At 44.0% G+C, this 26,538-nt stretch overlaps 1 long non-coding RNA gene across 2 annotated transcripts in view; it reads left to right on the top strand.

The window, feature by feature from the left end:
* Positions 1–14,095, top strand: part of LOC142828050 (uncharacterized) — a 288,435-nt gene extending 274,340 nt beyond the window's left edge. For both annotated transcript variants that reach the window (XR_012902978.1, XR_012902979.1), the window contains 2 exons: positions 1,054–1,123; positions 13,542–14,095. This is a non-coding gene — a long non-coding RNA (uncharacterized LOC142828050). The remainder of the gene's footprint in view (positions 1–1,053; positions 1,124–13,541) is intronic.
* The last annotated feature ends 12,443 nt before the right edge of the window (positions 14,096–26,538 follow it).

The raw sequence follows: 26,538 nt of genomic DNA, 5'->3' as shown, positions 1-26,538 counted from the left end.
CTATTGAAGTCCTAGCCTTCACCACATCCTCTGGCAAGGAGTCTTGAGCTTAGAAAGCAAGGAGAAACTTTGTTAGCTCCATTTTAGTACCCCGACACCCAATAGCACAGGCACAAATTCTGTGATCCTCATTCCAGCAATAGTTACATTCCTGTACATATCTTTTCTTCAGCAAAAAATTGCAGAATTGGCCTAAAATATTTTGACTCTTCTGCTGGTGCCAACAGAAAGCAAAGAGGCATGTAACAAAAGAATAAAAGAAACAAAACATTCAAAATTTCAGAAAATATTTGTTTTGTGTTCAGTCTGAAAAACAAGCAAAGACTAGAGTAATTTCCTTCAGTATTGGATCATATCTGGTTAGCCCCTCGGATTAGATAGTTTGGCTCAATTCTAGCCCAGATTTGGACCCAGTTATCTAAATTAATATTTAGAAATATTTAGAAACCCACACTGGTTGTTTATTTAGAATCACATTTAAAAGTCCATATTGGACAGACTTTGAGATTTATTCATATATTTGTTAAAATCATTCATTTTTATCAAACCCTCTTCTGGTTAGTTACTGAAAAGGAAAAAAAAAAATTATTAAATTGAAGGCATTAGCATTTACAATTTACATGAGCTTCCTCAGGCTAAGTAGTTCTCACAAGAAGAGTGAACTTCTCCAAGTATATTTAGAACTCATTGTTCTTATGATCATTTAACTTCATACATTTTATTGTAAAATATTTAATCAGTACATTTTTAACCAAAGAATATATTTAGGGGTAAAAATGCAATACTTTTTGTGGTGATTAAGCCATAAGATTCCACTAAACTTTAGTGAGATTAATTAAGTCCTAGGAATTGCAATGAAAATGTATTCTTAATCTTTTTATTTTCTACTTGCATTTGGTAAACAAAAATTGAGGAAAAGATCAAACAAAACAGTTTGTTATGAACCCCAACTGCTCTGGATGGGTGAAGTATCCAGGTCTAAAAATTCAAAGAGAAAAAAAATGCACATCGACATAAAATAAGATTAAAACAGATTTATTAATCTTTTCTCAGATAGGGGGACCAGCATGTAACTTCTAGAAGGAAAAAAAAGCCAGCATGGGAATCCCCCATTCCTACAGAGGTAAGTAATCGCTTTCAGGCTCTCTCCACAGACTCTGCAATGGTGAATGCTTTGGAAGAGACCTCACAAGGAAGAAGTCAGAAGGGAATCACTTCAACTGGAAGGCATGGGATGCATAGTCCTAGGGATGGGGGTTCCATGACCACCACCCCCAAAAGAAGAAGGCGGGTTGTTGTGGTCGGGGACTCCTTCCTAAGAGGGACAGAGTCATCCATCTGCCGTCCGGACCTGGCATCTCGAGAGGCGTGCTGCTTACTGGGAGCTCGAATTTAGGATGTGACTGAGAGGCTTACCAAACTGATCAAACCTTCAGATCACTACCCCTTCCTGCTTCTCCATATGGGAAGTAATGATACGGCCAAGAATGACCTTGAGCGGGTTACTGAGGATTACATGGAGTTGGGAAGAAGGATCAAAGAATTCGGAGCACAAGTGGTGTTCTCGTCCATCCTCCCTGTTGAAGGGAAAGGACTGGGTAGGGATCATCGAATTGAGGAAGTAAATGAGTGGTTGCGCAGGTGGTGTCGCAGAGAGGGCTTCGGTTTCTTTGACCATGGGACTCTGTTCGGGGCACAAGGATTGTTAGGAAGAGATGGGATCCACCTAACAAAGAGAGGAAGGAGCATCTTCGCAGACAGGCTTGCAAACCTGGTGAGGAGGGCTTTAACTAGGTTTGTTGGGGGACGGTGACCAAAACCCTGAGTGGAGCAGGGAAGTTGGATACCTGGAAGAAATGCAAAGAGGAACGAGCAACAAAGGTGGACCCTTGATTCGAATGCAGAGGGTAGGGCAATCAACTGGTTATCTAAGGTGTTTGTACACTAATGCGAGAAGCCTGGGTAACAAACAGGAAGAATTGGAACTACAATTTTATTGGGATAACAGAGACTTGGTGGGATGACTCACATGACTGGAGTGCTGTCATGGAAGGGTATAAACTGTTCAGGAAGAACAGGCAGGGGAGAAAAGGAGGAGTTGCACTGTATGTATGATTTCTCAGAACTCCAGTCTCTAGAGGGGGAAAAGCCTGTTGAGAGTCTATGGATTAGGTTTAGAGGTATAAGCAACAGCAGTGATGTTGTGGTTGGTGTTTGCTACAGGCCGCCGAATCAGGTGGATGAGGTAGATAAGGCTTTCTTCGGACAACTAAGAGAAGTTTCCAGATCGCAGGCCCTGGTTCTCATGGGGGACTTTATTCACCCCGGCATATGTTGGGAGACCAATACGGCAGTGCACAGACAATCCAGGAAGTTTTTGGAGAATGTTGGGGATAACTTCTTGGTATAAGTGCTGCAGGATCAAACCAGGGGCTATGTGCAGCTTGTCCTGCTGCTCACAAATATGGAAGAACTAACAGGGGAAGTAGAGGTGGGTGACAATGTGGGAAGCAGTGATCATGAGATAGTAGATTTCAGGATCCTGACCAAAGGAAGAAAAGAAAGTAGTAAAATACACACCTTGAACTTCAGAAAAGCAGACTTTGATTTCCTCAGAGGCCTGATGGGCAGAATCCACTGGGATGCTAACATGAAGGGGAAAGGAGCCCAGGAGAGCTGGCAGTATTTTATACAAGCCTTATTGATGGCACAGAAAGAAACCATTCCAATGAGTAGCAAGAGGAGAAAATATGGTAGGAGACCAGATTGGCTTACCGGGGAAATCCTTGGTGAACTTAAGCACAAAAAGGGAGCTTACAAAAAGTGGAAACTTGGACAGATGGCTAGGGAGGGATATAAATGTATAGCCTGAGAATGCATGGGAGTTATACCATCTCACAGAGCTGGAAGGGACCTGGAGAGGTCATTGAGTCCAGCCCCTGCCCTAACAGCAGGACCAAGTACCATCCCTGTCAGATTTGCCTCAGATCCCTAAATGGCCCCCTCAAGGATTGAGCTCATAACTTTGGATTTAGCAAGCCAATGCTCAAACCACTGAGCTATCCCTCCTTCTTTTCAGGAATGTGAAAGCGCAATTGGAATTGCAACTTGCAAGAGATGTGAAAGATAACAACAAAGGTTTCTACAGGCATATTAGCAAGACGATCAGAAGGGATGTGGGGCGCCTACTGGATGAGGGTGGTAACCTAGTGATAGATGATGTGGAGAAAGCTGAAGTACTTAATGCTTTGCTTGCCTCTGTCTTCACGGACAAGGTCAGCTCCCAGACTAATCTGTTAAGCAGTGCCGGACCGAGCCATACTTGTGCTCCAGGTAGGAGGTGCTCGGCGCATGCGCGGCCCCGCCCCCAGCACGTGGCACCTGATTGACATGGTAAGAGGCACCACGCCCTGGGCGAGCAGCACATGTGAGGCCATGGCCCCGCACCCAGGCACCAACCTATGGGGGGAACCTGATTGAAGTGGTAAGGGGCGCCATGTGCCCGGGCATGCGGTATATGCGCGGCCCCGCCCCCGGGCACACGGCACCCCTTACCACTTCAATCAGGTGCCCCCCATAGGTTGGCACCCCGGGTAGCTAGCCCCCGCTTAATCTGGCCCTGGTGCTAAATGACGCAATGTGGGACGAAGGTGGACAGCCCTTGGTGGGAAAAGAACAGGTTAGGAACTATTTAGAAAAGCTAAACGTACATAAATCCATGGGTCTGGACTTAATACATCTGAGGGTACTGAGGGAGTTGGCAAATGTAATTGAGGAGCCTTTGGCCATTATCTTTGAAAAGTCGTGGAGATCAGGAGAGATCCCTGATGATTGGAAAAAGGAAAATGTAGTGCCCATCTTTAAGAAAGGGAAGAAGGATGACCCAGGGAACTATGAGCTGGTCAGTCTTACCTCAGTCCCTGGAAAAATCATGGAGAGGATCCTCAAGGAATCTATTTTGAAGCACTTGGAAGAGGGGAAGGTGATCAAGAATAGTCAGCATGGGTTCATGAAGGACAAGTCATTGCATCACATATCTGCAGGCAGGCAGCTCTGAGGGCTGCCTGGGGTGGTATAGGATGGGGTCCAGTGCACTGTTGGCACTTCCGCTTAAGGCCCTGCCCCTTCTGGAAGAATATTTTCTTCACATAAATAATAATGGTAAATAACTGTTGACAATTAGCCTCATAACCAGTATTGTTTTGCACAGCATAATTCAGAAAAGACCTTTTGCCTTAAGTTTAATTATGACTCCTCATATATTTGCCATGTGCCATTTAACTCCCAACTTATTGTTTACCCACACCTGTTTTAAATAGGAAATCATTTAAGGTGTTCGTAGATTCTTGGAATATCTAATTACATAGTAAAAAAGGGGGAAGAAGGGATCTCATTACAAATAAGATATTTGAAGCAGTGAAGGACTTATTCTTCAGGCGCTACTGGTCTTATAAAGCACAGTTGGCAAGACTTGCTCTTTGAGGGAGTCCAGTCTAAATACTTAGAATGTCTGTTCAGAATACTAGGCATGTAACTTTTCCTCTGACTGTGATATTTCTCAGAGATCTGCAGCTCCATTGATCTGCTGATCTTTGACTGTGGGGTGATGGTGGGAAAAGAAAACATACTCACCTACCAGTAGCTTTTCACACTGACATTTATTTCTTATGCCAGTTCAGTATAGTGAGAATTTTGTCATGGATGGTGGACCTTGCTTTGGACATTCTGTCTTTTCTCCAGTGTTTTATGAAGTTTAATAGTACAGGCCTCTGTCTAGAGGAAAGTTTTTCACAATGTTGATAACAGTTTTCCCTCCTCTTATATATGAACCCTTAGAAAGCTGAAACTGAAATTGGTTTCCCTTAGCATATCTCTCCACATTTCTAGTGCATACTCACATTGATTTGTCATTGTACTATATACAATTGTTCTTACACTCTGAGATTATAACCATGCATTTTTATGGCTGTCAAATGATTAAAAATTGTGATTAATCATGTGATTAAAAATAATTGCAGTTAATCATGCTGTTAATAATAGAAAACAATTTATTTAAATATTTTGGATATTTTCTACATTTTCAAATATATTGACTTAAATTACAGCACAGAATACAAAGCGTACAGTGCTTATTTTATATTGTTACTACAAATATTTGCGCTGTAAAAAAATAAAAGAAATCATATTTTTCAATTCACCTAATACAGTGGAGGGTGTGTAAGAGAAGGCTGGAGGTACAGGGTCTCAGTGGAAAGAAGGGTGTGGTACTGAGGGCATGGGGTCTCAGCAGGGTAGCAAGTGAGGGGGGTTGAAGGTACGGGGTCTTGTCTTGGGGAATATGAGTGAGCAGGCTGGGGATGTGGGGTCTTGGCAGGGCAGTGAGTGAGGTAGTGGAGGTACAGGGTCTCAGCAAGGTGGTGAGTGAGGAGGCTGGGGTACAGTGTCTTGGTGGAGGGTGTATGTGAGCAGGCTGGGAGTGCGGGATCTCAGTGAAGAGGGTATGAGTGAGGGGGCTGAGGGTGTGGGGTCTCGCCAGGGTGTTGAGTGTTTATTTATATGTGGGGGGGGGGGTCTTGGCTTAGGGAGTGGGAGGTACTTACTTGCTTTCATGCCACTAGAATCCCAGGCACTGTCTCCCACTGTTCACATTGGCCAGTTTCCATAGAAGTGGGAAATGGCTCCAGTAAACACATCCATGTGCTGCTGTTCACCCAGCCAGGGGAGGGAAAAGGGAAGTGGCAGCTGCTTCTTCCCCACAAGCTGTATCTGATGGGGAGGCTTGGGGATTTTGCCCTGCCACCCCCAACAGGAAGCCAGGCTCCCTGCTGTGGGGGGTGGCTCTTCATGTAGGTGGGGGGGAATGGGAGAGTACAGGGGATGGGCTGAGGAAGTACGGGCAGGCGTAGTCCTACTAGGGTACAAGCGGGGCTGGCTCTGGCTGCTCAGGCCTGTCAGGAGCCAGGTTGTCAGCTGGAGCTGCCCTGAAGAGCTGTGCCACGGTTCAGGGCTAGCCGCCCATGTCCTGACACATCTCTCCCCTGGTAGCTGGAAAGTGAGAGCTGGTGACACTGATGATGTCATTCTGTCAGGAAAAAATTTTTTATATATAGAGAGAGATTTTATAAAGTGAACACTGTGCGCTTTGTATTCTATTCATAATTAAAATAATTATATTTGAAACTGTAGAAAAACATGCAAAACTATTTAATAAATGTTTAACAGTGCAATTAAAACTGTGATTAATCACAATTAATTTTTAATCATAATTTTTTTTAGTTAATCAAATGAGTTAACTGCAATTGAGCGACTGCTGTAATTTTTAAAATTTTGTTTTTGAAGAAAATTGTGTAAATTCTTGTGGGAAAACCCCCCACATATAAATAAACAATTTGTGTTTTTTTGCAAATAGATAGACAGAAAAAGTAGATTATATTTTGGAAGTCTGCCTGTCTTACTAAGGTCCTTTGAAGTAAAACAACACCAGTTACTATTAGATACTTCTCTTAAAAAGTTTCATGATGAGAAATCAAGCACTTTCTACAAAAGGATCTTTGCAGTGTGTTAGCCTTCTTTCTTTGTCTTTCTGTTTTACTGCGTCTCTGATATGTAATTATTGTTACATCTGACAAATCAATGTGATAAGTTAAGAGAAACTGTTGTATTTGCTGAATTTCTGGTGCATCTTCTAAGGGATAGCTGCTTTATCATCTTGTAGGAGAATTGATTTCCTGATGTTCAGTTAGAGATTTTTTTCCCTTTCTAGTTCAACCCTGCTATCTTTTTTTCCAATGCTACTATAATCCCAAATTGCTCACATAGTTTTGCATAATTATGTGTTATAATCAGGGCTCTATATACTCTATAATTCTGTGGTCAGAAAAATCTGGTACAGAGTCCATTCCATGCCAGCAGTGTGAATGAGATGCTATTGAGATACACTAGGGTATGTCTACACTACAGCGCTAATTCGAACTAACTTAGTTCTAATTAGTTAATACGAACTAAGCTAATTCGAACTAACGCATCTAGAACTAAAAACTAGTTCAAATTAGCGTTTTGCTAATTTGAACTAGCATGTCCACATTAAGTGGACCCTGAACCGGGGTTAAGGATGGCCGGAAGCAGTGCCGGCAGGGCATCAGATGAGGACTTAGAGCGTGGAGCTACTGTCTCAGGCTAGCCGAGGGCTGTGCTTAAAGGGACCCGACTCCCACCCCGGACAGACAGTTCTCAGGGGTGCCCCGCTTGCAAAGCAGTCCTGGCTTGGAGTGCCCTGAGTGCCCACACTGGGCACATCACAGCACTCAGCCATCAGACCGGCTGCACTTGCCGCAGGCTGCCATCCGGGGGGAGGGGACAATCGGGGGGGCTGCAGGAGAGCTTCCACCCCCAGAAGCCCGCAGAGCCAGCCCAGTCCTCCCCATCGGGGGCTCGTACCCCATTCCTCCCTCATCTCCTTCCACTTACCCTTCCCTAGCCCCCCTTCCTGATGTACAAAATAAAGAAAACGTGTGGTCAAAAATAGAATCTCTCTTTATTGAACAAAACTCGGGGAGACTGGGAAAAGGAGGTGGGAGAGGGGAAGAGAGAGGGTGGGAGAGGGGAGGGCAACTAAAATGATCAGAGGTTTGGAAGAGGTCCCATATGAAGAGAGGCTAAAGAGACTGGGACTTTTCAGTTTAGAAAAGAGGAGACTGAGGGGGGATAGGATAGAGGTCTATAAAAGCATGAGTGGGGTGGAGAGGGTGCATCAAGAAAAGTTCTTCATTAGTTCTCATAATAGAAGGACTAGAGGACACCAAAGGAAATGAATGGGTAGCAGGCTTCAAACTAATAACAGAAACCTTCCTCCCCCCCCCCCCCCCCGCATCCTCCTCCTGTTCTGAAATGTGATTTGTCCTTTTCATATGTGTTCATTTTTTTTAATTGTATCCTTTTGTATAAATGGTTGTGACTATTTTCTTCCACTATTTGATCTGAGGAAGTGGGTCTGGCCCACGAAAGCTCATCATCTAATAAACCATCTTGTTAGTCTTTAAAGTGCTACATTGTCCTGCATTTCACTTTTTTATATATATTTGACACTCTTATAAATGCTGGAGGCAAAGTGGGGCTTCGGAGTGGAGACTGGTAGCTTGCCTCCCCCCCCCCCCCCCCCCCCCCGCAGTAATAGCCCTTGCGATTCTCTGAAGGGTCATAAACTCCAGTTTGAGAACTTTGTTTTAAAATGGCCTAAGAGTGTTTTCAGTTATGCCAGGGACTACACCCCAAATTAGAGTGAGGCAAAAGTGAATAAAGCTACCTTTTCCTCGCCTCACCCTGTTCCTGCATTTAGACAATCTTTGTGGAGTTACTCATTTACAGCAGTGCAACTGAAATCAAAATTTGGCCCTTTATATTGACTAGATATATTCTGTACTTTCTCTTATAAACTGTATTCCCTAATCCAAAATCACCACATCAGAAAAAAGAAGTCTATTTATGCTGCTGAATTGAAATCCTTTAGATTCTCCAGGATATTTTTCTTAAAAAAATGCATGCCAAAGAATCTGAGATTCATATATTGCAGGATATGGTCTCATCATACCCTCCACCTACTCATTTGGAAGTGTCTCATGATTTTCCTACATCATGTGACACATCTGTAGTTGTTTAATGATTCTAGCTTTTTAGACCACATTGTGAAACAATTCTTACTGGGCTCTTTTTTGTTTGCTGTTTTTATTTTAATTATAGCCTTCCCATACAATGCACCTCCTCCATAGTAACACAGGCTTTGGAAACTTTCATGTTGTCCAAAAATATGATTTTTCTAAACAGGATGTTTAGATCTGCATTGAAGAAAGCAGTTAAAAGATAGTTTGTATGTATGAAAAATGTTTCTGTATGTCTAAACAAGACACCGTTGGAATGGGGAGTGCATTATATTTCTGGATGACTTTCTTTTTAATTCAGTTACAGTCATTTATTTCAGTTTTGGCTCTGATTCAGGAAAGCACTTAACCATATGCTTATGTTCACCTCTATGCAGAAAAGCACTTAAGCACATGCTTACTATTAAGCATTTATGTTAGCAACCATTGCTGTACAGGGATATTTTCTTAAACCAAGGCTTCATTTTTCCATGGTGATCAGCATTTTAAGCCACCCAAAAAGAAAAGTTATATTCACCTACTTTGCTGGTATTGTGTCATGAAGTATAAAACTCTTCACTTACACATTGCCAAATGCTTGAAATGCCACTTTTCCTAACCTTGATCCTCAGCAGTGAGAACTCCCCACTTTTAGACATCAAACATCTGGCAGATCTCTAAATCCCCATCTGTGACTCCAGGTCATAGGGCCAGAGAATCAATGCATTATGGTGCTAAACTAGGGCTCTAAGACCCTGTAATGGATGTATTTGGTTGCAAATGTTTAGAAATGGCCACAAAAGAATGTTAAACAATTTTAGCTGAAATAGGGGCTTCTGCAGACACAGGCAGTGAAAACAATCGGATCGCTCTGAGACTGATGAAAGCTCCTACATGCTGTATCACATGAGGTTTGTAAGAACGTTATTTGGTTTTTGAGAAGAGAAATATATGAAAGGCAAAAATTAAAACTAACTGATCCAGACACAAATCTAAATCCCCAGAGTCTGTTTGGATGGAACTTGTTTGTAAAGGAGGGTAAGTCTACCCAGCAGGGCAAAAGTTGAATTAAGCTATGGCTATGCAACTTCAGCTATGTCAATTGTGCAGCAGAATCGAATTACCTTAATCTGGCTTTTGGCACTGTCCAGTAGCCTCCCCGGGAATTGAAATTGGGGAGGGTGTTCGAATTTACCAGGGGGGTGTCAGGGCCGATGAGGGGTGACACCATGAGAGTGAAGGTGGGCTGTATGAACCATAGTTCACAAAACTGGGGGGGCGTTGGGGAAATTCGGGGGGGGAAGTATACACCCCTATGGGCGGGTGTAGGGAAATCCCTGGCGCTGTCTACACAGCAGGAAGTTGAAAGAAGAACACTCTTCCTTTGGCTTCCTTTACTCCTCGTGAAATGAGAGTTACCATGAGTCGGAGGAAGATGTCCTCCAGCTCAACATTATTTCTAAATATTGGCTTGCTGAGTAGATGCACTCTTTGTTATTTTAGTTAGTCCAAAATAACACTGCTGTGTAGTAGACAAAGCCAGAGTGTGCAGACTATGGCATAGGTAGGGAAACCTGAAAGTGAAACAATTAATGGAAAAGGAGGAAAACAAAAATTTAAGCCATTCACTACTATTTTCCACTTCCCACTTTGTATAGTGAGTGAACCCAGGAGCTTTCCTTGGACTGTCACTGTTGCTGGGAATGTTGATGCCTTGGAAAGGTCACACAAGGCCTGACTACTGATGTAAATCAGGAATATCTCTAGTGAAATCTATGGAATTACATTTGTATATAACTAGTTCCTAGACAGTACAATCAGACATGCAGTGCCCGGCACCTCAAGTAGAACAGGATGTATTGTTGCTTCAACTTATCAGACAACACCCAAATAATGAGCAAATGTCTATCAAAACAAATGTTGCCTAATTTAAAACAGATGTATGGCTATCTGTTGAATTCTGTTCATGTTCTTATACTATGTTCATTGTCATCATATCTGAGTGGCTGAAAACTTCAGTCCTCTGTTTACCCATAAAACAGATACAGCACCAGGAACAGTCATGCAGCCAGCCCTGCAGTCACAATAGTGTGTCTCTTTTCCGTTCTGGAGGAATCACCGGTGGAGTGAGACTAGTTCAGTTTCCATTTCCATCCAGCTGGTGGCTGCATCATACTGAGGCCAACAGTTCACGGCATGTGTCCGCCAGAACACAGCCATTTGATAATAATAAGAGGTTTTGATCATTATTGAATTGGTCTAAATTCAATCCAGCAAAAAAGCTCTATATGCCATGAAAAATCCTCTGTTTCCAAATGTATCTTTTAACATGTTACATATTCAGCTAAGCTGAATGACTATATGAGCAACTTTGTCTATTTTATTATAAAAGATAGATATCTTTAATTCACTAAACTTATAAATAATTAAATTTGTGGGTGGACTTCAATAGTCACGGAAAGGTAATCACTATTTGAGCTTCACAAATCCCGCTATGAGCCACCAATATGAGTATTTAATTCATTTAATCACAATTGAAGTGGCTTTCTTTACACCTATTACTATACCCTATACTTGTAAACTATGCCTGAGTATTTCACTGTTTTCAGAGCATAATCTAATTTCAAGTGTCAGACTCTAAGGGGAATATTGTGTAAAACACATAACTTATGTTACTGCCTGTTTCAACTAGCTTTCCAACACAAATGTAATGTAGACACTCTGATGAGCAATTTGGCTATTACAGTCAAGAATAGACCTCTCTGTGGATTTTCTAAAAGCTCTCAAACCCATTTGGTTCCACTAGTAAAACAATGTACATTACAGAAGAGGTAATATTAAACAGGGACCATGAGAATGACTTGATCTTATGGCTATTTCCTGGCTGTAAGGCCACAGAAAGCATCATTCTCATTTCAATTGAAGTTATGAGAGGACTATTCAAAAGTCACCGGAGAAAAATTTACAGGTTGGATGTACTCAATATTAAACACTTTCAGAATATGTGGTATCTGAATAGCAATAGCAATGGGGTAGACCTGACAGTATAGTGTCTAAAGGATTAACAAAACGCAATGGACTAGACCCTGCTGGAAGTGATATAGAGGGACCAGAGTAGCAAGTGTCCAGGAATAATTATGATTCAGCCAGCACCTCTCCTTGAGGCTGCCAGGCATTGCACATCATCTTCAGAGGAAACACTGCTCCCCCCACGCAGCCAGCTCTTCCAGCCAATGGGGAGGGAAAAGCCTCAGCTTCATTCTGTCTCCTTCCAGTTAGCTAGCGGGACCTGAGTTCCCAGTCGCATTGTGGCTATCTACCTTCTTTAGGTCAGTAGCTCTCAATCTCTTTAGACTACTATACCTCTTGTGCTCACCTAAGTTTCACTTGCTTACAAAATCAGACATAAAAATATAAATGTTTCACAGAACTCTATTACTGAAAAATTGCTTCTTTTCTGATTGTTAACCATATAATTATAAAGTAAATCGATTGAAATTTAGGGTATGTCTACACAGCAAAATTATTTCAAAATAACTGTACTAGTGTCTACACAAGCCAACCACTATTTCAAAATTGATTCGAAATAGCAGAGGGTTTATTTTGAACTTGGTAAACCTCATTCCACAAGGAATAGCGCCTATTTCGAAATTGCTATTTCGAAACAAGCACTGTGTGGGGTTATTTCGAAATAGGGGGCCTCCAGACCTTTCCAGGGTACCCTGCTGACCACTCTGGCCCCAATTTGGAAAACTCCTCTCCCTCCTCCCCTCACCAGAGCCCTTAAAGCGGTAGAGTCTAGCCACAATGTCTGTGCTAGCTCCAGGCCTGCCAGCCCAGAGCCAGTATTCTCTGCCCCTACGAGCCCCCAGCATGAACCAGGTAGCCAATGCCAGCCAGCCCTCCACTGCTCCCCGGGCCCAGTCCCCCAGCTCCCAAGAGCCTGCCAGGGGCTGGAGAAGGCAGGCACCTTCCTGGTCCAGTGCGGACATCATGGACCTGATTGAGGTTTGGGGGGGATGCCTCTAACGTCCATGATCTCCGCACTAGACGGAGGAACGTGGCCATCTACGGCAGGATGGCTGCCAGCCTGGCCACCAAAGGCCACATCTGAACCCAGGAGCAGGTTTGGATTAAAATTAAGGAGCTGCAGCAGGCCTATGCCAGGGGCACAGGGGGCAGCTCCCAAACAGGGGCAGATCCAGAGAGCTGCCCCTGTTTTGATTCCCTGGACAGCATCCTGGAGGGGGGGGGGACGGTCTGTGCCCCCAGGTAGTCATCGACCCTGGGGCAGAGGGCCCTGACCAGGGCACAGGGGAGGACGAGGAGGTGGGCCAGGAGCCAAAGGAGCCTGGAGGGAGTGGGCCACGCAGCCAGGACTCCTGAGCCATCCCAGCGGACCTGTCGCCAGTGTCATCCGGGGAGGCAACATGTCAGTGCCATGGAGGGAGACCAGGGACCGCACGAGTGGGCCTTGCTGACCACAGATCATGCAGCAACCTATGCACGTGCGAGCACATGCCGTGCCACCTCTGGACACGTGGCCCCAGCTGGCTGCCACACAGGGGCCTTGGCCTGTTAGCCACATGCATGTGTGAAGAAACATGACATGCTCCTGACCCCAGGGTGGGACACAGCAGGATGCCCTCCCTCAACAAGCCCCCTCTACACAGAGGCAGGTGACATCTCCTCCCTTCCCCCCACACACTATATACAGTACGGGGGCATGGGTGCAGTCCTGGGGCAGCTCCCACTCCTGGGGATAGCAGGACATCCCGAACATGGCCTCTGTGCAAGCACATCAGCTCTGATGGTGCAGAGAACTGTCGTCCTTGCCTTGCAGAGTGGGGCTGGGCTTCACCCATTGTGTCCTCAGGATAATTGACAACTTCTCTTGTTTCTCCACAGCTTCAAGTGCAGGGCGCACTATACCACCCGGGACATCCTCCCGCACCAGAGGATTCTGCAGGCTCACCATGCAGTGGAGGGGTACTAGCAGGAGCACCTGAGGGCACTGTGAGCCCTGCACTGCACCCTGGACCACTGGGTGCAGGAAGACCTGCAGCTCCGGCGGGAGCAGCTTGCCCAGGGCCATGCCATCTGCGAGCACCTGCAGATCCTGGTTCAGAGCTTGTTGCCTCCTGCGGCTCCAGCCCCTGCTGCCTCCCCAACTACCGCTCCTCCTTCCACTCCTTCTCCTCCTCCTGCTTCTCCCTCCACATCCTCCTCACCCTCCGGGACGCTGAGCCCCCCATATCCACGGTGCTGGGAGAGAGTTGGGCCAGCGAGACCCCCAACACTGAGCTTCTCCTGCCCCTTCTTCCTCTTGCCTCCCCCTGCCAGCTCCCTCCTCCCAGGTTTCTCCCTCCCCTCTCCCACCCTCCCTTCTCTGCTCTCCACCTTCTTTACCCACCTCAGTTTCATTCCCCCCACCCCAGTTTTGTTCAATAAAGAGACTTTGTTGTAATGAACACGTGTCTTTTATTGTACAGCAGGAATGGGAGTTAGGGAGGGGTTAGTGAAAGGAAGTGAGGGAGGAATGAGGCACAAGCCCCCAGTAGGTAAAACCAGAGAGACTGTTACTACTTGCAGAACGTGCTGCCAGGCTCGCAGCAACACGTCCAGGAGAAGCACCAGAGTGCCCGGGGTGGCTCCGGCTCCATGCTGCAGAGTGCTGTGATGTCCTGAGTGAGGGCAACCAGAGCACGCAGAAAAAAAATGCTTTGCTGTCCCTCAGCAAGGTAGGCAAGCAAGCAGGGAAACCTGAGAACTGGCTGTGCGGGGGAGGGGGGGTCCCTTTAAGCACAGGCCTCAGATAGCCTCAGGCAGCAGCCACACACAGTAACGCCTGATCTGATGCCCTGCCAGAACTGGTTCCGGACGGCCTTAAATGTGATTCAGTGTCTGATCAGTGTGGATGTGCTATTTCGAAATAGCAAAACAGTATTTCGAATTGCATTTTGTGTCTATGCGCGTTATTTCAAAATAAAATATTTCGACATAACGCTGTAGTATAGACATAGCCATAAATCTTGGACTTCCATTTCAGTTTTTAGTAGATAGAGCACATGGGCAGTGGATAACAAACAGACTGGTGTGGCCCTGCCGATGCTCCATCCCAAGGTCCACTCCTGTCTGCTTCAATTCCCTTCCTGTTTTGCTGTGATCAAGAGGCTGGGGCAGGCAGGCTGGGGATGCTAGGACTGAGGCCACGGTGCATCACCTGTCTGTCTGCCTGGCACTGAGGGCACTAGATCATATTGCCTATCCAGCTGCCTGAGGCCAGGAGTGCTCTGGCTGTGCCACCCACCTACCTAATGCTGGGCTTGAGGGGTGCTACAGCCATGCCACCTGCCCATCCAGCACTGGATCTGGGGAAACTCTGGCCTCCCCATCCACCTGTCACTCTGTAGAGCAAGGGGGGGTGCCTCTGGCAGAGGGGGACGAGATAGGGGCTACCCTTCTGCAGAGGTGTCATCAGCTGCTGCCCATGATAGAGCAGTATTAACAGGTCATTGTCTATGTGAAATTTTAGTTTGTACTGACTTGGCTAGTGCTTTTTATGTAACCTGTTGTAAAACTATGCAAATATCTAGAAGAGTTCATGTAATCCCTGGAACTCCTCTATGTAACTTCAGGTCTACCTGTACTCCTGGTTGAGAATCATTGGTTTAGGGGTGTGAGGCTAGGAAAGCATCCTTTCTTGCCCTTCACACAGAGCCAGCCCACAACATTTTGGCACCTGAAGTGGGGAGCTCAAATGACACCCTCCTGCCACCTTTTCTGCTGCCTGCCTGTTATGTCTCTTGTGCCCTTCCTGCAGCACAGCACTCCACCATCTCTGAGCATCTAGAGAGAATACATATGCACCAGCAGCAGACATAATTTTCTACATGGTGGTGCCCCCCGACAGTGGTGCCCCCCGACAGTCTGGCACCTGAGGTGACCACCTCAGTTCGCCTCATGGTAAGGCCAGTCCTGCCTTCACTCTTACAATGTGACAAGCCTCTATATGCCCAGTAGTCTCAACTGCTACTATGTAGCTGCTTTTGGATTAGTTTAAGTTTCGTAAATCAGGTCTACTCCTGCTCCCTGTATTTCTTTACTAAACAGTCTTATAAGGAACCATGTGTTCACGTGCACTCTTTCTCTTGTTCTTTCGTTCTTCATACTTATTTATATATTCTTATTTATTTTATTGTACTTATTTTTTGGCTAGGGGTTTTTTTTTTTAATGACGGAGACACTAGCCCATTATTTCCATTGTGTTGAACCTGCAAAAGAACACGTCTGATATGCTTTACATGAACTGCGAAGGGGCATTTCACTTTTATTGAAGGTGACACAAATTGGGATTTAGTGATTTCACATCTGCTAGTTATTAAAGTTACAAATAATACAAAAAAAAACAAACCTGTTGGTCAGTTTGCCAAGAACAGTCGTGAGCTATTGAAAGTGTTCGGTGTGCCAAAGAAGGGCCCACATCCAGTTTACCTCTTCAAGGACACAAAACCAAATATTCTTTTCCTGGTTTTCAAGTCTCCACAGTACCACTTTCTTGGCTCATGGGGAAATGCCATGTGAATGAGTGGCTTTGAGGGTTTCCTGTTGAAATACTACAAAAACATTAATTCTTTCAGCATTTTGCTGAAACTCAAGAGCGCAAAGGCCTCAGGGAGATTCCTAGACATAGGAAACTAATGCTTCTCTCACTCCACCCACTTACCTTCTATGCTTCAGCACACTCATTCCTGACCTGGTTGGTCTAAATTGCTGAACAATTCTAAAATGATTAAATTAGTGGTAAACCACAATGGTTTACCAGTTTCCACTGGCTGAAGATGATTACTTAAGTGCCTACAATAGTGCCTTTGTAAATCAAAGTTATTTGTGTCCCTTTTTACATTCTAGTTTTCATGTCATAGCATGTTGTATTATATTATAGTGTAATATAATGGGCCCAACCATTCAAGAGTCTGAGCTTCATTAGGTCAGTCAAGTCAGTGAGAACTGAGGATCTTTAGTGCCTCATTAGATTAGACTTCACAACACAGATTTCAGTGATAAAAACCAATAAAGGATTCTATTTAACACAGTGTTTTCTGGGCTTTTAGTATTATGAGATAGCAGCTGCTTCCTCAGAAATATCAAGCAAGCTTCAGTAAAGTCAGGATTAATTGGAAAACTGGTATTTATGATGAGTGGCTAGTTGCAAATGGGTTGAAAAAAGTAGTAGGGTAAATATATAGGTATAACTAATTTTATCCTGTGTAACTAATTATATTTATTTACACAATGATGCTTTATTAAAATAATAGGATACTGGAAAGTACATAGGTGCACAACAACAAAATGTTACTAGTCAAGCCATTCTTCTTGATTGTTGAGTATTTCACTGAAGGAAAAAACTATGCTCATGTGCTTCTAACCCCCGAGATCAACTGAGAAGATACATTTCTATTGTTTCCATTTTTACTGCTTGTCTTTTGCAAGTTATGCACAGGTAAATATTTGGTATAGTGTTGGAATGCAAATATATGATGCAGTATCATTATGCGTACTTTTGGATCTTAGTTTTATTTTGTCCGTTGCATTAAAAAATGTCAGTCTGACCTTCACTTCCTCAAGTCTGAAGTCAGAGCTGCTTATCTTGGTTCCTCTTGCATCAATGAGCCCATACCATTGGTCCCTCTGAAGGTCCTATGCAGATCTGCATGACTCCTAGGGATGGGACTCAATAGCTGAAGGACCATTCTGCTAGTTATTTGATGTGACATTAAGATCATCCATTGTTTGTAAGACGGGAGTAGGGGAGAACACTGTAAATAAATTGTACAAGGTGTTTCACCAGGAAAAGCCCCTCCCCAACTCCAAGTCGTATATGGCTAGAAAAGAGACAGGAATGGAATGATCTGTCAAATTGGGGCATAGGGAAAATGTAATATCCTTACCTATGCCTTCTATAGAGATGAAGAAGGGCTCCTCTTTCTATTTGCAGAACCTTAGTTAATGTATTTGGTGAGTGAGTGGGAGGGGAATTATTTGGTATATCTGAGGCTACATCTAGACTACAAGCCTCTTTTGAAAGAGGCTTTTTAAAAGATACTTTCAAAAAAACCTCTTTCGAAAAAGAGCGTCTAGACTACTACCAGTTCTTTTGAAAAAGCAAGCCGCTTTTCGAAGAGCACTTTCGAAAAAAGGCGTTATTCCTCGTGAAATGAGGTTTTCCGCGGTTGAAAAAACTGCTGCGTTCTTTCAATTTACTTTTGAAAGAATGTGGCATCAGTCTAGACACAGGGGAAGTTTTTCGAAAAAAGGCCACTTTTTTGGAAAAAAAACCTGTAATCTAGACAGACCCTGAGTTGCACTCTCCAGAGGAAAAAGCCAAGTATTTTTTGTTGTGTTGAATTTTGGAATGCATATATGAACTTAACCATATATGCCAATCTAGAACATTTATATCTAAAGGAGACAAATTCTGTGGCTGTGTGGGATGCCCGCACTCACTACGGTTCTCAAGCAGCTGAGGGAACTTTGTTCCAATTCCAAGAGATGAACCCCTGCTTCCCCTGCCTAGTAAAATCAAATGGAGTGGAGAGATGATATTAGTTCTTGCCTCAAAGAGGAAAGGGCACCAGTATCCCTCAAGAAGGAACCCCATCAACACTGACAATCTCACTGCCATCACTGTCTCTAACGTGCCAGTTTGTATTAAAGGCAGTTGATAAGTTGCAGTTGGAACAAATCTGGCTGTGTCCCAAATCCTTAGCTTTTCTCGGTCACTATCAATCTGGTTTCAGGCCTGAATATAATATGGAAACTAAACTGTTTCACCAGTGGGCATGGTGTTCTGAGCAGTATCCTGATAACAAGGTCCAGGTATTTGAAGTGCTAGCACAAAAGGGATCCAGGCCAAATTGAAGTCTGGCAGTTGGAGCAAACTTGGAAGACACTCTGCAGGGGAAACTATACTATTTTAGGAGGTATCCAAAGATCTGATGGATCCAGGACCCACTTAATGCTGGATCCAGATTGCCCCATATAAGTTTTGTCCAGAGCAAAATATGTGTGTGAGAAGCTTCTCTCTTGGGCCCTTAGCACAAGACATAATCTGGACTTGCTATTGTCAGTTGTGGTAGAAGTGGCTAGGAGTTCTGGGCCCTTGTGCATCACCGGGCCCCAGGGCAGTTGCCCTCTTTGTCCCCTCTTCTCCCATGGGAGGGCCCGAAAGCTTATCAGAACTACACAAATATCTTAGGAGAGCAAAAGTAGGTTGGAGAGGCACCCTCCATTACTTTTTGCACCTTTGTTCCCACCCTAGCTAGACAGGCAGACTGGGGGAAAAATATTTCTTGGAAAATTCCAGGACCACAAAGACATTTCTTTTGAATCTGGTTCTTAGAATGGACATAGATTTGGGAGGGTTTGTGTGGGGGTCATATCTAACCTAAACTAGCATGCCTATCTCTGTGACTCCCATTACATTCAGTTGGATTTGTCCAACTAAAATATCAAGAAACACTGAAAAATGACTCTAAGAACAAATTAAGTTGTTTCTCTTTCCCAGATGTCTGTTTACATACAGTGTGTGACTTTCAAGGTCTTGGTTCAGAAACAAATTCTGATGTTGTTTTGCTGGGCAATATAGTCTCTGATTGGAAAGCCTAGGAAGGAGAGAACTCTGTAGTCTGACAGCTGTGAGACTGCTGTGTCAGCCAGGAGAATTGAATTTCAGAACAGTAGAAAAACATAGTCTGAAAGTCTTGGTGCTTCAGATGGTTGAAGGCTGTTTACAGTATCACATGACAAAGACATGGGCTAATCTGTCTCTGAAGGAGGTTGGGGAATACTTCAGCATATCCTATTAACTGATTGTGACGGGGCAGGAACCACATACCCCAGGGAAGCGGGCCCACCCCGCACTGACCCCGCAATCGCCCTGTCGCTAATGGGGGCAGCGCGGGGCTCGTTAGCGGCCTGCGCGCAGTGTAGCGCGGCGGCGGCTCAGCTGGGCGGCAGGGCAGAGGGAGCCGCAAGGAAACAGCAGGCGTGTAGCGAGGGGAGGGGCAGGACCGCAGGAGTTGACAGTGGTCAACGCCGGTGACGTCAGACGTCCCCGGCGCGGCCGGGGGAGGTTTAAATGGCGCGATGGAGGAGCTGGGGGGGGAGGGAAGAGAACAGGGAGGAGCAAGGGAGGAGAGGAGAGGAGCATAAGAGAATCTGGGACGGACGAAGGCAGGGAGGAAGTAGCCCAGGGCAGGGCAAGGAGCCGGCACACCGGTGGGTTTAGGGTCTTCACCCCTCTGGTGGGACAGGTCCGTGCAACTCCGTCCTTAGGGCTCTGGGCTGGGGTCCGAGAGAGAGGGTGGGCCCGGACCCTCCTCCCCGCACTTCCATGGCTGTAAGCGCACCAACATGGAGAAAGGGGACTGAGACTGGGGATAAAAAGGGGAGAAAAGGGGGGGAGGCGGAACGCACCCCCACACGGATACACAAAGACACCTTAGCATTGTACTGGTGAGATTTGCTTCCCAGGGCTTTCTCTGTTGCATGCAAAATGCTTGTTGCTACCTGAGGATGAGTGCAAGAATGCTGGGCTATTGTAGCAAGAGGTTCATCCTTTATGCTTATAGTGTGTAAGTAGTAATTATAGTACCAGCAATATATTTGAGTTCTCACAGTTTACTTGCGAGACAAGTTTCTGGGACTACAAAATAACAATTGAATTTTTGTCAGGCACAACTTCCGCATCCTCTAACTTTACGTTGCCTTACATAAATCTAAAAGGCCTTTTAATTTGTGTCAATCCTGTAAAATAGGTCACACAAGATTGTTTCTCCTTTGATGATGGGAATGACATAATTATTGGTTGCCATTATCACTGCAAAGGAACTAGCTAGAAAGCAAAACACATCAACTACAAAATAAATGTCAGATAGATGGAATTAGTGAGGCTTCAGCAGACAAGAATTACAGATCTGTTTAAAAATCCTAAAGTTCAAAGGTGTCAAAGGATCAGGGAAGTAGGGGAAGAGTACTAGTCTGCAAGTAATGGTATTTGTAACATTCAGGTCTGGATCTGTGTTTGGATTTTAAATATTTCAGAGGTGTTTATAGCTGAGTCTTGGGTTTGAATCCATTGTCATGATTTTGTGTGGAATAAAAATCCTTATATAATCAAATTCATTGCTTTAATTGAAGACCAGAGAACCATGTTGGTGCCCATCCTTTCTCATAGCTTTGTACAGCAGCTGGTTGCACCTGCCATTCCTGTATGATGTGGCAGAGTGTGAATTTCTATTTCAGGCCAGACAGTTCCAAGCAGTAGGTTTGGAGATCTGTGGGCAAAAGTCTCCTTGGAGCTCGCATAGGGGTTGACTGGCACCTAAATGGCATGAGTGAACCCACAGTGATCTTAGGCAAGTTGCTTATGCTGGGCTTCTGCAAGATACTGATATCCTCTGTATTCTGTATATCCATTTTGAGGAAAAATAGGCAGGGTACAGAGTTAGCGTTCTGAATATCAGTGCTACTTCACCCTTACACCATTATAATGGTTTATGTATTCAGGCCTCTCCCTTACTTATCTCTAAAATAACTTCACTAACACTTACCTCCCAGGACATTCTAAAGCTTAGGTAATGTTTGTGAAGAGCTTTGGGGCTCCTTGGATAAAAGGCACTATGGAAATACAAATTACTAGTAGTACAGTGTTCTCTGCTTAGTGGCTTGCCCTTTACTCTTCCCTCAGGACAGACTAACTCTCAGGAAGTCAGTTTAGTTTAATGATTGTGATTGGTAAGAACTTCTTGTGTAATCTTTACAGAAATAGTAATATTCTGCTTAACGGGTGCATTTGAGCAGCTAAGTGGTATTTCCCTGGGTGTTAAATAAGTGTGCAGTTTTAAGCTCTGGACTTTTAATATAGAATTTGCAAAATAATCATAATGGGCTCGTCTACACTGGCCCCTTTTCCGAAAGGGGCATGTTAATTTCACAGGTCGTAATAGGGAAATCCGCGGGGGATTTAAATATCCCCCGCGGCATTTAAATAAAAATGTCCGCCGCTTTTTTCCGGCTTTTAGAAAAGCCGGAAAAGAGCGTCTACACTGGCCCCGATCCTCCGGAAAAAAGCCCTTTTCCGGAGGATCTTATTCCTACTTCAAAGTATAAGATCCTCCGGAAAAGGGCTTTTTTTCCGGAGGATCGGGGCCAGTGTAGACGCTCTTTTCCGGCTTTTCTAAAAGCCGGAAAAAAGCGGCGGACATTTTTATTTAAATGCCGCGGGGGATATTTAAATCCCCCGCGGATTTCCCTATTACGACCTGTGAAATTAACATGCCCCTTTCGGAAAAGGGGCCAGTGTAGACGTAGCCATTCAGAATAAAATCCAACCTTTGCAGCCCAAGACTAATGTGTTACTTAAATCCTACCTCTGCTCTCAAAACAGGAGATCAGATAACTTTAGTGGTGCATAGCTTTCTTTTTGGCTCTTGCTTTTTTGTTCCAGACAATATTTTATTCCACTTGTAAGTCTTTTCAGACTTTTGTTTAATAGCCTCTTATCTGAGTTTACACAATATTTAAGATGGCAAATTGTGCAACATTCATTCATGGAACACAGAATACAAATCTATATTAAAAGAACATTAATAACATTAGAAAGTCAAGCCTCCACAAATTAGAAAATCCTGGAATCAAGGTTGTCTATACATATGCATAGTAGCACTGTCTTTAATTACATGATCATATTCTAGTTTTTCTACAGGATCCTGTCTCATTCAGTGCAAACTATTCTTATTTGTATGCAAATTCATCAACAGTTTTGAATCAGCCAAAAGTAATTTTTAAAGCCAATAAACAATTCATCTGAACCGTTTTGCCCATCTCTAGTCATAAGCGGAATGGGAAAGGTTTGAGACAGAAGTTCAGTTATGAAACAGAAAGTGTGAAATACAAATTAACAGCAGGGGAAACACTATTCCTTAGAGTAAAAATGTTCCTTGTTCTGCATAGGAAGAAAATGATTCATATGCCTATGATAAATGACACAAAAAGACATGACCACAAGGAATAGAAAGGGAAAAATGAAGTGAAAGAAATTCAAAATAGAGACCCTATCTGGGAAATAGAGATAAGAACTCTAATAGAACTCACTGAATTCCACATATCTCCATATCCATGTTGTCCTGAACCAACTGGACTCTGTTACAGCCACTTACAATATTCTGCTGTGCCTTCAGCCAGAACTCTCTTACCTTCAGAGAGGACAAATGGTCCTACAGATTCCTACCTTGATTTCTACATCTCTCCACAATCTGATCCAGCATTCCAGTGTATAGGAACTGATTCCAAGCTGCCAAAAAAAAAAAAAAAAGGGAACATTCTTTGGAGCTAATTGATGGGGCTTAGCAGTATTTGGACTTTAATTAGCATCACATAGAAGCCATGGGGTTAGAATCTGAGGCATGATCTTTCAGGTTACTGTAAGTGGGTAGATTTCTTCACAGATCAATTTGCACACATCTAAGTAAACAACGTGAGTCCTGCTGGGTAGCCTCTCTTTTTTGGAAGTGGAGTTTATAACAAAGTGTCCTCTTGATGCAGTGTTATCCTATTCTATGAATTTCTATTATTATTTAAGACTCATCAGGTCTCTCAATGAACATGGGGCTGGCCAATTTCCCCAAAGGAAGGTAGGGCTTCCAAAACTGTTAACTGTGTTTACAAAAAACTACATGATTCAGGTAGTAGGGACTGAAAAGGGCAACTATGGGGGTTGGTTCCCTCATCATTTGATTGTGTGGTTGACCTTATTAATAATTGCTTTATCATTCCATCTTCCTGTCCTTCTACACTTAGCTCACCCCTTAATTTTGAGCGAGAATGCCCATGGTCTGCAGCTGTTGAGAGGGAAATATTAACAAGAGACTAATAGAAAGATGGGGAGACATATCTGTCTCTAGCGATTAGGACCACAACTCTTAATATTTTTCTGTAGGACATATTTTATAACATTATGCTGGGAGTAACTCGGTGGTGCTGTTAATGGGGAAAGCAGCAAAAGGGTCAGCTGCCCCGGGGCCTGGTGATTTAAAAGGGCCCAATGCTCCTGGCCACTGTTATTGTAGCTGTGGCAGTAGCTGAAGTCCCAGGCCTTTTAAATCACTCCCAGAGTTCCGGGCAATGCTGAAAGGCTATCTAGGGGCCCCAGTCCCACCCCAGTGGGACCAAGGCACTATCCCTTCTGGGGGCCTGCATTCCCCACCCTCTTGCCCAGGGGCCTGGAAATTCTGTTAGCAGCCCTGGTTGCACATAGGTGACATTTACAACTAGAGCTAAAGGTGTGATTCCCAACCTGCATCCTGAGGTTAACTCGATGCCGTGGCAGCATGGTCAGCAGAGAGTAGCAGCACAGGCTTGCTGCCTGGAAAATGCCCAGGCCTAAGCTGAACCCTGAGCAATTTAGGTTGCAGGCCCCCCTGTGGAATGGAGCCATGGCAGTTGCCCTACTTGCTATCACTGGTCTAGCATGGATGGTGCTGTCACTGACTTTTATATTCAGAAAACAATTGTGGTAGAGGGAACCTGGAGTTTTTATAGCATGTTGCGGGAACCTCAGAGTAAAAAAAAAAGATTGAAAACCTTTGAGCCAGGGGCTACCTAATGGAATAGGATGATTTGACAATGACAAATACACTGGCTGTAAATAAAAGTATCTCTAGAGAATTCTATTAGATATTCTGTTTTGCTTAGCAAATTGCAATTCTATGTTCAGTTTGTTTGGGCAGAAAGATATAATGAAAGTGCTATGACCTCCCATGTTTGCCTGAGCAATAGAGTTCAGAAGCAGGCATAGTGTGTACATCTAACAAAATATAGAAGTTGCATCTTTATAAGTCATGCTTTGTATTTTGCTATTAAAAATAAACAAAAGATGCTTATTTCAACAAGTGGGAGAATACAAACGAACCAAAGAGTTTTGAATTCAGTGCTGTCTTGTTATACTGAGTATAAAAGGATAGTCTCACACTATAGCATAAGCAAAAAATCTGAATACATTTCATTTGTTTGTTTATTACTACTTTGTTTGATTTCATGCAGTCTTATAAGACTGCAAACATATGGTATTGCCAGAGTAGGTTTCTTTTTCTTTTTTTTTCCCTTTTGACCACAAATTATGCTGTTTATCATGGTTATGAAGCAACAGTTGGTGGACAAATATGACATTAAAAATAGACTCGGATTTCCTAATCACCAGGAGTGCTGGCTTGCAAGCCTATGCAGCAGTGTTGATTTGTGGGTATTTAATTTTCTTGGCCTTTGTTTTTCTACTGTGTGATGCTGTGAGGTTATTTCTAGGCAAAATGAAATATATAGTTATACATAGTACGAGAATTGTATAGTAGAAAATGTTCTTGGCACACATGCATAAATTAGGATGAGCGCATAACGTGCGTTTGAATGGAGTAGCTGTTTTTTGTTTATTTGTCCATTGGAAAGCCAAGAAGTATAGCACTATCCATTTTGAATTTAATGTGTACATTTTTATTAACACAGTGAAACAGCTCAGACATTTAAAGCATCTTTGAGCTGAAGAGAGAGGCAGCCATAGGGGAAGAGAATGACTCTGTAGACTGCTGGTTAGGGAACCACCTTGGGAGGTGGAAAATCCAGAGTCCAGTCCTCCTGTTACAATCACTCTAATTATGTACCCAAACTAGAACAGCGCCTGTGAGACAGACTAAGGGAGCCCCACATCCGAGCCAGAGTTCAGTGGCTAGAGCTCTCTCCTGAGTGGTGGGAGGAACTGTTCAAATTCTTTCTCCCCTTCAAACAGAGATCATTGAACTCTGGTTTCCCACATCTCAAGTGAGTGCTCTAACTACTTCATTCAGGGTGGCCATCATTGCAGGCCCCTGGACAGGGTGTGAGAGGGCTTGCTTTACACACCCCAGAAGAGACTGGGATGGAAGGGGCACTCCAGTGACAATTTAAACGGCCTGGGACTCCAGCCACTGCTGCTCCCTCTGAAGCAGTGGCAGCATCCAGAGCCCCAGTCCCCTTTGAATTGCTTAACCATGGGGCAACTGGCCCTTTTTGCCCCCGTTGACATGCCTGACTCTGCTAAAAGTTATGAGATAGGCACAACTGCCACTTCTTCCAATGGCCAGATTTTGAATGGGACCTGATCCAGCTGGTGCCTTCTGAGCAGATTGGGCCCTGCACACAACTTAGTATCTGAACACCTATCTCTCCATTTTTCTGTGACTCTCTCTGGGGCTCAGGTGGGGAATTCATTGGCGTCCAGAAGCCTCGCAGGAGGCAGCAGTGAGATTGATTGGGAGGCACAACTGTGGACACTTCTGGAAATTTTATCCTTAAAAAATAAGGCTTCGGGTGAGTTTAGGCAAATACAGAGTTTAGTGGGAGTTTGTGAATTGCAGAGTAGTCTATAACTGACAGTAAGTACCTTTGTGAATCTGGGCGCTTCTGCCTGCAGGATGAAGATCCTCTAGTTAGCTTATAAGGCTTACTTCTACTTATGTTGAGTTCATGATTTCCAAGATTTAATAATCACTTAAACTGCATGTGGATAAAACCTTCACTGTCTTTTACCTTATGTTAGGCACAGGATGTCTTTAGCTCAGATCAGGAAGAATCAATATGGAGTAAGGACAGACTTTGTATCTTTTGGATTCAAGCCTCAGTATGGAAAAAAATAGTTAGTAGGTTATAGGTGCCTGATTACTTTTATTGCTGTGACAAAGACTGCAGAGTTCTGTCTGCCCCTGCTTAGGCTGTCTGGCGGGTTTTCCTTGGATGTAGGGAACAAAATAGTTTAAGCATACAGGTAAAACATGGAGATTAAAAAAACAACAAAGGGAAATGGAAGTGGAAAAAA

Source organism: Pelodiscus sinensis, chromosome 3 (assembly GCF_049634645.1).
Source record: "Pelodiscus sinensis isolate JC-2024 chromosome 3, ASM4963464v1, whole genome shotgun sequence".
In the NCBI taxonomy this organism is placed as follows: Eukaryota; Metazoa; Chordata; order Testudines; family Trionychidae; genus Pelodiscus; species Pelodiscus sinensis.
The sequence above is the reverse complement of the archived record's forward strand: the minus strand, read 5'-3'. Positions and strand labels throughout refer to the sequence as shown.